The sequence below is a fragment of the Triticum aestivum genome, chromosome 5B (assembly GCF_018294505.1).
Source record: "Triticum aestivum cultivar Chinese Spring chromosome 5B, IWGSC CS RefSeq v2.1, whole genome shotgun sequence".
Lineage (NCBI taxonomy): Eukaryota > Viridiplantae > Streptophyta > Magnoliopsida > Poales > Poaceae > Triticum > Triticum aestivum.
Window position 1 is genome coordinate 7,641,046 of NC_057807.1, and position 9,956 is coordinate 7,651,001.

Below are 9,956 nucleotides of genomic sequence, written 5' to 3' on the forward strand. Positions count from 1 at the left end.
TTCGTCGTGTTCTTCACTTCGGCGTTCCTCGAAGAAAAGTTGCATACCTCTTCAGAAACTTCAGTTGTTCATATTCCTCAGCTGAAGAAAATGGCTGACAAGAAGCCACAGAAGGGAGGAAAAAGGCGTGAGGTCAACACAGCGTTTGAAATCCCTGAGGATATTTATGCTGGATACTACACTCCTGATGAGGCCAAATTTGGCAAGGAGGACAAGAATCAGCACAAGGTGCGCATACAACGAATTGAGAGGAGATGGGCACGAGAATGGAGGGAGTACAGGTATGTTACTCCCAAGTACATGAAGAAATTCGCGCTCAACCCTCCATGCTCAAGACCTCCATTGAGACCTGGCCAACTGGCGGATCCCACCAGCCTCAAGCGTGGTGAGGACTATGCTACCGAATGGGCTAGGCGCCAGGCCAAACTAGCCAAGCAAGCAAAAGAAGCAGTGAGGAAATTCAATGAAGATTCTGCTACTGCTGCTAACGCTGCTGAGGCTTCTGGTAGTAAGCCCAAGAAGGCTATACCAAAGAAGCCTGCCCACAAGTCTAGTGCTTTTCCTTCAATGCCCTCACGGCCAAGCTCCTCAGCAATGCCCTCACGGCCAGCATCTTCAAAGCCCTCACGGCCAATTCCTCAGTCTGCTCCTCCTCCTCCTCCGACAAAGTCTTCGGCTGCTCCGTCAAAATCTTCGGCACCTATGCATCTTGCCACGTTCCAAAGGACTCAAGGCTTCTCTATTGCCTCAGGAGCATCTGCAAGCTCCTCAGCTGCTCGACCTTCCTCAGCTGGTCCCTCACTGCTGAAGAAAAAGGCCACTGCTGGACGTGGTATTCGACCAAGTCCTCACAAGAAGCAACTCGCTTTCCAAGTGCCCTCTGATGATGATGAGGTGGATGATGATGAACTTGCCGAAATCATCAGAGACAGGCAAGCCAGGGCTGCTAGAGCCAAAGGCAGCAATGTGCCACTACTTCTGAATCCCAAGCTGATCCTTGATTTCATTGACTTATGGCACAAGGACCCCGCTACACCTTTGCCAGAGATGAACCTCACTCCTGGTCAAAGTCATGTTCTCACTCACTTCATTGAGGAAGAAAAGTGGAAATATGAAGAAGGACGAAGGCTGAAGAAAGCGCAATACAAGAAACAGCGCTACCTCAAGGACAATGTCCTCACTCTTACCCCTGATCAACTCATTGCTGTACAAGCTGAAATCAAGCAACTGAGTGATGATTGGTACCATGCTGATTGGAAGGGAGCAAAGGTTCGGTTCGTCAATTTGACGAAGACTTTCTCTTCAACTGCCACTTCTCTGGTGCATGTTGAAATTCCTCAGGCTGAAGAATCTGCCCAGCCCACTTAAGAACATGCCAACACCGCTGATGTCAGTATGACTGCTGAAGAAAATGAAAGTACCAGGGCTGATGACTCCATTCCAGCCGCTGATGATATTGCCAGGGCATCCACTAGTGATGCGCCTGAGGAAAGTGAACAAGTCAGGGCAACTGCAACAATTGCGCCTGAAGAAAATGCACCTCCTGCGCCTACACCAACTCCGATCCTTCCATCTGCCCTTGATGTGAAGAAGACCAAGGCTGCAGAGCGTGCAACAATGAAGAAAAGGAAGGCATCAGCTTCATCAAATTCTTCAGCTCCGAAGAAGATGAAGACTCTGATCAGTTCAATTGATAATGCAATTGATGCTATTCCCATCTCATCAATGCCATCAAAGGACCTTGTTCCTTTTGGTGAAGAGTATGAGATTCCTGAGGAATCTGATGAAGAAACTCCATCTGCTGCTTCGACAGAGCAGTTGGACGAAGAAATTGAAGTGGATGAGATCCCTTCAACCCCAGTCATTTCCTCACCTATGCCTCAGTTCACTTCTGAAGAGGAAGGTGTTGAAGAACTTGAAGATGAGGATGTGGACATCGGATGTACCACACCAGTGCTAAATGATGACTTTTGGGAAAGTCAACACCCCAACTCTCCGTTGTTCACTCCTCTCCAAGCTGTTCCTTAGTCCCCAGCCACTACTGAAGTACAAGTGGGATCTGATGAACCTCGTGCAAACCCGTCTATTCATGAAGAGATTCCAACCACTAGTGCTAAAGAAACCGTGAATGATGAAGTAATGACACGGGTTGCAGATAAAGAAGAAACTGAAATTCCTCAGCATGAGAAACCTGAGATTGCCATTCCTGAGGTGATATTGCAAATCACAGACACTCCTCAGCCCAAGCCAAAGAACCCCTTCTCCAAGAAGCCAAAATTCAAGGCTGATGATTTCTTCGGCGAGCACGTATTCTTCACTGAATTCAACCCGTATGACAATGCTCGTCTTAGAAAGAAGCATTTCTGGACTGCCAGCCAGGCAAACTTCTATTCCTCAGTCCTCTTCGACAAGGACAAAGTCTTCGATCATGAGCACATTCCTCACATGGACATGGAATCTATGCCTTGTTTCACACCGGTTCTCAGTATGCTTCACGATGCAGGCTTGCTGAATTTCTGCACTGGCATCGTTGATTGGAATGAAGAGCTTATTCTTTAGTTCTACGCAACTTTGCATATCATAGGCAATGTTGCTGACGTCAACTCATGGGTGTTGGACTGGATGACTGAAAACACTCACTACAAGGCACCAACCTCTGAATTGCTTCATGCCTTGCCAATCAGTCCTCCACCAGAAGGCGCTCTCTATCTGTATGATGAACCTGAACTTACTGATCACTATATGCAAGTGCTCATGAAGCCGCTGAAGCGTGGACAAGCCCAAAGGACCAAATTCCTCATGAAGGAATTGCTCTATGTGTCAAGGACTATATATCGCATTCTGATGAAGACAATCAGTCCAATCAAAGGTCATGATTCATCTGATGAAGAAATTGTGGGGATGATGAAGAATATGATCTTCAACATCATGCATGGTATCCCTATCAATTACCATGATTTCTTCATGAGGACTCTCGTGAATGTTGCACTTTCTCCATTTGAGCTGAAGCCTTACGCGCCGTGGATCATGAGATTTAGAACAAGGTCTTCACTCAACTACAAGGCTGATTTTCAGAGTCACCTCAGCTACTTGCCCCCAATTGAAGTCCTCAAGCGGACAATTTCCGCAAAGCTGCATCCTACTCCACCAATGATGACTCCGCCACACATGATTCTGCTGCCAATGCTCCAAAGTCAAGTCCTCAAGCTACTGCTCCTCGTGTGATGACTGACCGTGAACTGCTTATAAGTCTTCACCAGAAGGTCGATCGAAACCACATGTGGGTTAAGCGTCAGTTTGGATCTATTCTTCACAACACGACTTCTACACATAATGCAGTGAAGAAAAACCACTACTACCTCCATGAAGTGTTTGATCACACATGGGCTATTTTGTCACATCTATATGGTGAAGAAGATCTGAAGCAAATGGGATTCAAGGAAGACTTTGACTAGTCTGCACCTCCTCCGGAGAAATTCAAGAAGGTCAAGGTTCCTTCCTTGGTCGCCAGCTCATATTATTCATCACACGCCATGGACGAGAATGAAGACTTGGACGACACTGCAGCAGGCCCTACAATGACTCAAGACCCTGACAACGCTGGCGCTCCTCCATCATCATGATATTCTTCATGAGCGTTACTCCTTAGTTTCAACCCTTTTGGTCATTCGATGACAAAGGGGGAGAAATTTGAGTTAGTCTTCAAGCGGGTCTAAATATGGGCGTTTTTTTGCTAAGTTACAACTCTCGTTCTTCTGATGACTTTGCTGGATTGAGTTGTAATCTTAAACTACATGGTGGCTTGATACTTTTGCTGTGTTCTTCTGCATGCTTATTACTCATTTATGTTAATGCACACATGCTGAATTACATTAGTCACCATATTTCATCATGCATTTCAAATTCCTCATATTATATGTCAAATGCGTGTATGAATTACAAGATATAGGGGGAGATCTCCATGTTTATACTCTTCAAGTGTGCATTGCTTCAAAAGCAAATTCCTCACATTGCACATCTTCAGGGGGAGTTCTTCTATATCTTGCAATAAAATTCCTCAATGTCAGTATTTACACTTGACATGTTTATCCCCATTGAAAACTTAACCTATATTGTCATCAATCACCAAAAAGGGGGAGATTGTAAGTGCATCTAGTGCCCCTTAGTGATTTTGGTGTATTGAAGACTTATAGGTTAAGGGACTGATGCGTTTGTGAGTGTACATAGGTCTATAAGTCTATGAGGAGTTTGATATTTACAGAGAAAGTCGTCCCCTAAAAATGAAGTTCTTCAACTGAAGACTTTGTATTTCTGAAGACTTTTTGAAGACTTTGAAAGTGAAGAAATTGGTGTGACCTTGAAGACTTGGTAACCATTCGAGGAACATGAAGCGTGAAGACTCTTGTTTTCGTAGTTTCATTTTCTCCTTCTTGAGTCATAGGAAACACCGTACTGTTAAAGGGGGTCGAGGAAATACTAAGGAAGAATTTCCATGTGATGCTCAACTCAAAATCCTACACCTACCAATCCCTTCGAGTGAAGCCATTGGAAATCTTGCACAATTCAGTCATATTCTTCAGTGACAGAGACGAAGTTCTTCTGGTCTATGAGGAATTTGTTCTGACTGAAGAGTTAGGAATTCGCCAGCGCGGATTGCCTACAAAGTGAGGAACATGATAACCCTGAGGAATTCGAACCTCAATATTCCGACTGTTGCTGTGCTACGCGCCAGCTGTCCCAAAATATCTACCCACCTAACGGTCATATCAGACAAGGGCATTTATGCCTTATCATGTCGGGCTGCTCCGTAGGCTATAAATAGCCGCCCCCTACAACCACTAGTTGGTTGGCTGCTCCGAGAGAAACTGACACTTGTCATTTGAGAGCAACCCATCCTCCGAGGACTTTGAGCGAGAATCATCTAGTGAGGAAATCCCAAACCCAAACCTACAAAACCCCAAGTGATTGAGCATCACTGAAGAGATTGATCCTGCGTGGATCCGACGCTTGTTTCCTTTGAAGATTGTGCTTCTTCCAGGCGGTTAGGTGTCAAGGTCTAGAGCATCGAAGAGGAATTGTGGATCGCCGAGTGACCGAGTTTGTGAAGGTTCAGAAGTCACCTGAAGACTTACCACGAGTGATTTGGTGAGGTCTGTGTGACCTTAGCTCAAGGAGAATATGGTGAGGACTATGTGTCCGGGACTGGGTGTCCTTGAGTTTAAATACTCAGCCGCTCCAACCAGATGTACAACTGAGACAGTAGTTGGAACTGGTCTACCAAATCATTGTCTTCACCGAGCTAACTGGTTCTATCTCCTCAACTCTTTCATTTCCTCATGTATGTTGTTGTGTGTTTGTTCATATCTGTTTGAAGACTTCGACTGAAGACTTTCTCAATTTCCTCAGTTCTATTTCTTCAGTCTGTTCGTTTTCTTTCCTGTGTTATCCTGTGTTTATGCTTTTTGTACTCTATGCTTGTCTTCTTTTCATCATGATGACTATGCTTGTGTTCTGTTATATTCCTTTCTGAGTACTTATTTCGCTGCAAGTAGTTCTTCATTTAGGAATTTCCTCACCAGCAAATTCCTCAGTGAAGAATTCATAAAAATCGCCTATTCACCCCCCTCTAGTCGATATAACGCACTTTCAGGAGTCAAAGTTAGTTCCGGTTACCTTGGCAAGATAAGCAGATTCTAGACAAGGACAAGAAAAGGTTCAGCGGGATCAAGTCCAATGACTGTCATGTGATGATGACACAGATACTACCTGTTTCCCTTAGAGGGATAATTGACAAGCACGTCCGTGACATGCTTATTGGTCTATGCAACTTTTTTGACATCATCTCTCGAAAGTCGATCAGTGTGAAGCAGCTCCGAAGGCTACAGGAAGAGATCGTTGTGATACTGAATGATCTTGAGATGTACTTCCCGCCCGCGTTCTTTGACGTGACGGTGCATCTGTGTGTCCATATTGTGGACGACATAATAGACCTAGGGCCATCATTCCTGCACAACATGATGTCGTTTGAGAGGATGAATGGGATCATCAAAGGATTCATTCGTAACATGTCCCGTCTGGATGGAAGCATCATCCAGGGCTATCTGACAGAAGAGTGCATCTCTTTCTGCGAGAATTTTCTATATGGCACAGACCAGCCGCCTGGTGTTAGTGTTGGTTTACCCGTTAACAAGCAAGATGGGAGGCTCGAAGGAGAAGGTCACTCCAACGATCACAGGGAACTGCACATGGCATGCTCAGATTGACGCAGCGACTTTGACAGAGCAATCTTGGTAGTGCTACAACACCTAGACGAGGTAGATCCTTTCGTGGCACTGCACAAAGAAATTACCGCAAAGAAGTATCGTGACTGGGGGGTATGCAGGACGAAAGCTGAAGTTACTAGAGAGCACAACTCCACTTTCCTGCATTGGTTCAAAGAGCATACTATTGCTAATCCCCTGGAGGAGGGCTCTAAGGATGGATTTCTCATATACGCCTTAGCACATGGCCCCTCGCTCAACCTCGTAACCTATCAGGCATATGATATCAATGGATATACGTTCTACACGGAGGCCAAAGATATGGACAGTGATGATCAGAACTCAGGGGTGACGATGGAATGCATGACCGGCAGCGACAACAGCGCAACTAAAAGATTTTACGGAAGGGTCGAGGAGATCTGGGAGCTTGACTACTCTGGACTGCACAACACGACGATGTTCCATGTCAGATGGGCTAAGAATGTCGAAAGAGAAAACCAGAATTTTACTACCATGACTATACCCGACGCCAAGAGCGCTACCGTGAACGTTGTCGCAAAAAATGAGCCATGGGTACACGCTAAGCACGCGACACAATGCTTCTTCATAACCGACCTGCGCAATCCCAGCCGTGTTGTCATGAGGAGAGGCAAAAGGAACATCATTGGAATGGATGGAGTCACCAACGAGGAAGACTACAATCAGTACGGCAACCCAATGAGGGAAGATGACGATGATGATGAAGTATACGCCAAAAGAAGAAGCAATACTACATTACCTAAGAAAAATCATACTTCATGGAAAATGAAAACTCACAATGAGGGGCTCAATTATTCGTCAACGACCAAGAATGGAAAGAAGCTGACTCAAAAACAAAAACGTCAACGCTGAGGAACCGTATGTTATCGGTCAAATGATGTTCCTATTTTGTATATGTTCCTATTTTGTATACACACTTAGCCATTATTATGCATGTGTCCAATAATGTAATATATATGTTCTTATTTTGTGTATACATACTTAACCGTCAAATGATGCAATATATATCGCCTTCCCTTCGTTCACTGCTCTCGGGAAAAAAAGAAAAGTGAGAGAAAATAAAGGAAAGAAAAGGAAACGAATAGGAAAACTGCTATATAGTAGCAGTGCTTTTGTGAGAAAAGAGCTACACCTAGTCAAGATAGCAGTAGCGGTTTCTACACAAAACCGCTATAGCTAGCTGGAGTAGCTATAGCGCATTTTGTTAAGACGCGCTACTGCTATGCCAACTTAACCCCCAAAATCCGCACCCCTCTCTCCATCCCGCCTCTTTTCCCCCAAATCCCCACACTCTCTCTTCCCATGTCGCGTCGCCGGAGCCCTGAGCTTCCTGCGCTCGCCCGTGACCCCGCCCCCGCCACCGACCCCGGCCTCAGCGCCGGCTCCGGCCCCGAGCCCCACCCCGGCGCTCGCCCCCGACCCCCACCCCGGAGCTCGCCCCCGACCTCGACCCCGGCACTCGCGCACGGCCCCGGCCCCGACTCTGACCCTGGCTCCGGCCCCGGCGCTCGACCCCAACTCCGAACCCAACCCCGACCCCTCCCAACCTCGGCCATTGTCGGGCCTGCACCCTCTGTAAGCCCCCCACCGCTCCTCCTCTCTCTGGTAGCTAGGGTTCTTTGGTTAAAAGACTTAGATTTTAGTTAGAGCACATGGTTAATTAGGTTATATATTTAGTTATGAATTTAGCTAGGTTTTTTCTTCAAGTTCTATATTTTTCTTCCTTTTATATGCAAATTTGAAGTGGACATGTGATATGTGGACATTTGATGTTTTGGACATGTCATATTTGGAATTTGGACATGTTATTTGGACTTTGAGGGAGTCCCGGATTAGGGGGTGTCCGGATAGCCGGACTATAACCTTTGGCCGGACTCCTAAACTACGAAGATACAAGATTGAAGACTTCGTCCCGTGTCCGGATGGGACTTTCCTTGGCGTGGAAGGCAAGCTTGGCGATGCGGATATGTAGATCTCCTCCCATTGTAACCGACTCTGTGTAACCCTAGCCCTTTCCGGTGTCTATATAAACCGGAGGGTTTTAGTCTGTAGGACGAACAACAATCATACCATAGGCTAGCTTCTAGAGTTTAGCCTCTCTGATCTCGTGGTAGATCTACTCTTGTACTACCCATATCATCAATATTAATCAAGCAGGAGTAGGGTTTTACCTCCATCGAGAGGGCCCGAACCTGGGTAAAAACATCGTGTCCCTTGTCTCCTGTTACCATCCGCCTAGACGCACAGTTCGGGACCCCCTACCCGAGATCCGCCGGTTTTGACACCGACATTGGTGCTTTCATTGAGAGTTCCGTTGTGTCGTCGCCATCAGGAAGGATGCCGCATCCCGTCTTTAAAGACGGCGCTGTTGCTAAAGGAGCTTTGGCTATCGTCCAAACTCTCTGGCTAGGCGGTTTTCTTATGACCGCCTGTTCGGCCGCCACGCCGATGATGACTTCTCGGGTCATCGAAAGCAATCTCCACATCAGCTTGGAACTCGCCGAGCAGTTAGGTCCGATGGAGCTCTCTTCCTTAAACGAGCTATAGACTACAATCAGATTGGGCTTAAACCCGATCTGAGAGAGACTAACTCTCCCCAGGTCACCCACCACGTCACGGTGGTGGAGGAACAATGCGGCAAGTCTTCATCGATCTTAAGGACTAGTTATGTCCGGATTCCCGATCCCTCCAAGCTGGATACCCGAGGAGGAGAGGACGTTGCTCAAGCTCTGAACCTAAAGTCAGGCAACAGGCTAGATTCATTGGACAACATCCAAGAACCCAAGCTTCCGAGTTCGGAAAATCCTTGGCCCCTGAGCCTCAGATTGGGCGAGGTTCCGGATTTAACACCACCCGCCCACCCAAATATAAGGGATCTATCCCAAATTTGGCAAGAGCCCGCAGAAACAGTACACCATTACTGGGCCAGATTCCTCCTGGTTATGAACAAGGATAGAGGACTGCCGCAAGGAGGATGCAATTTCATTCTTCTGCAATAATTGCACGGACAACGGAATCCTCAACGCCATAAGTCACCGTGAAATTACACGCTTCGCCGACTTGGCATCCATAGTATGAAAGTACTGTTCGATAGAAAGCGCCCGGAAAACCGAAATAAAATTTTGGGACAATGCGGCCCTGAATACAACCCCAGTCCAAAATAAAAGGGTGCATTATCGCCAGGCACCTGGGCTAAACACCAAAAAGCAAAAACCCTCTGTAGGGTATGGAACCGTACAGAAGGGATGGCTCGATGGACCCTGTAAAATTCATAGTACAGAGGGCGCCACACCAACTCATAGCCTTAGAGCATGTTGGATACTCCGACAGGTGGCCAGAAGTGGCGATGAGCTTCTAACTCCAGAATCCGCAGAGCACCAGCCCAGGGATACCAGTACGGTATCAACAGTCTTCGAGACTTTTGCATCAAATAATATGCGGAAACGAACACTCCGCAGCCTTACCGAAGTCTACCAAGTAGCAACAATAAACCCATGGAGTGGCACGGCTATTACCTTTAATGCCTGTGATGAACCTAAATTCCGAACAGCCCGAGCACCAGCCGCATTGGTCCTCAGTCCAATAGTGACGGCTTTCGATTTACCAAGGTACTCATGGACGGTGGCAGCGGATTGAACCTCATTTATGAGGAAACCC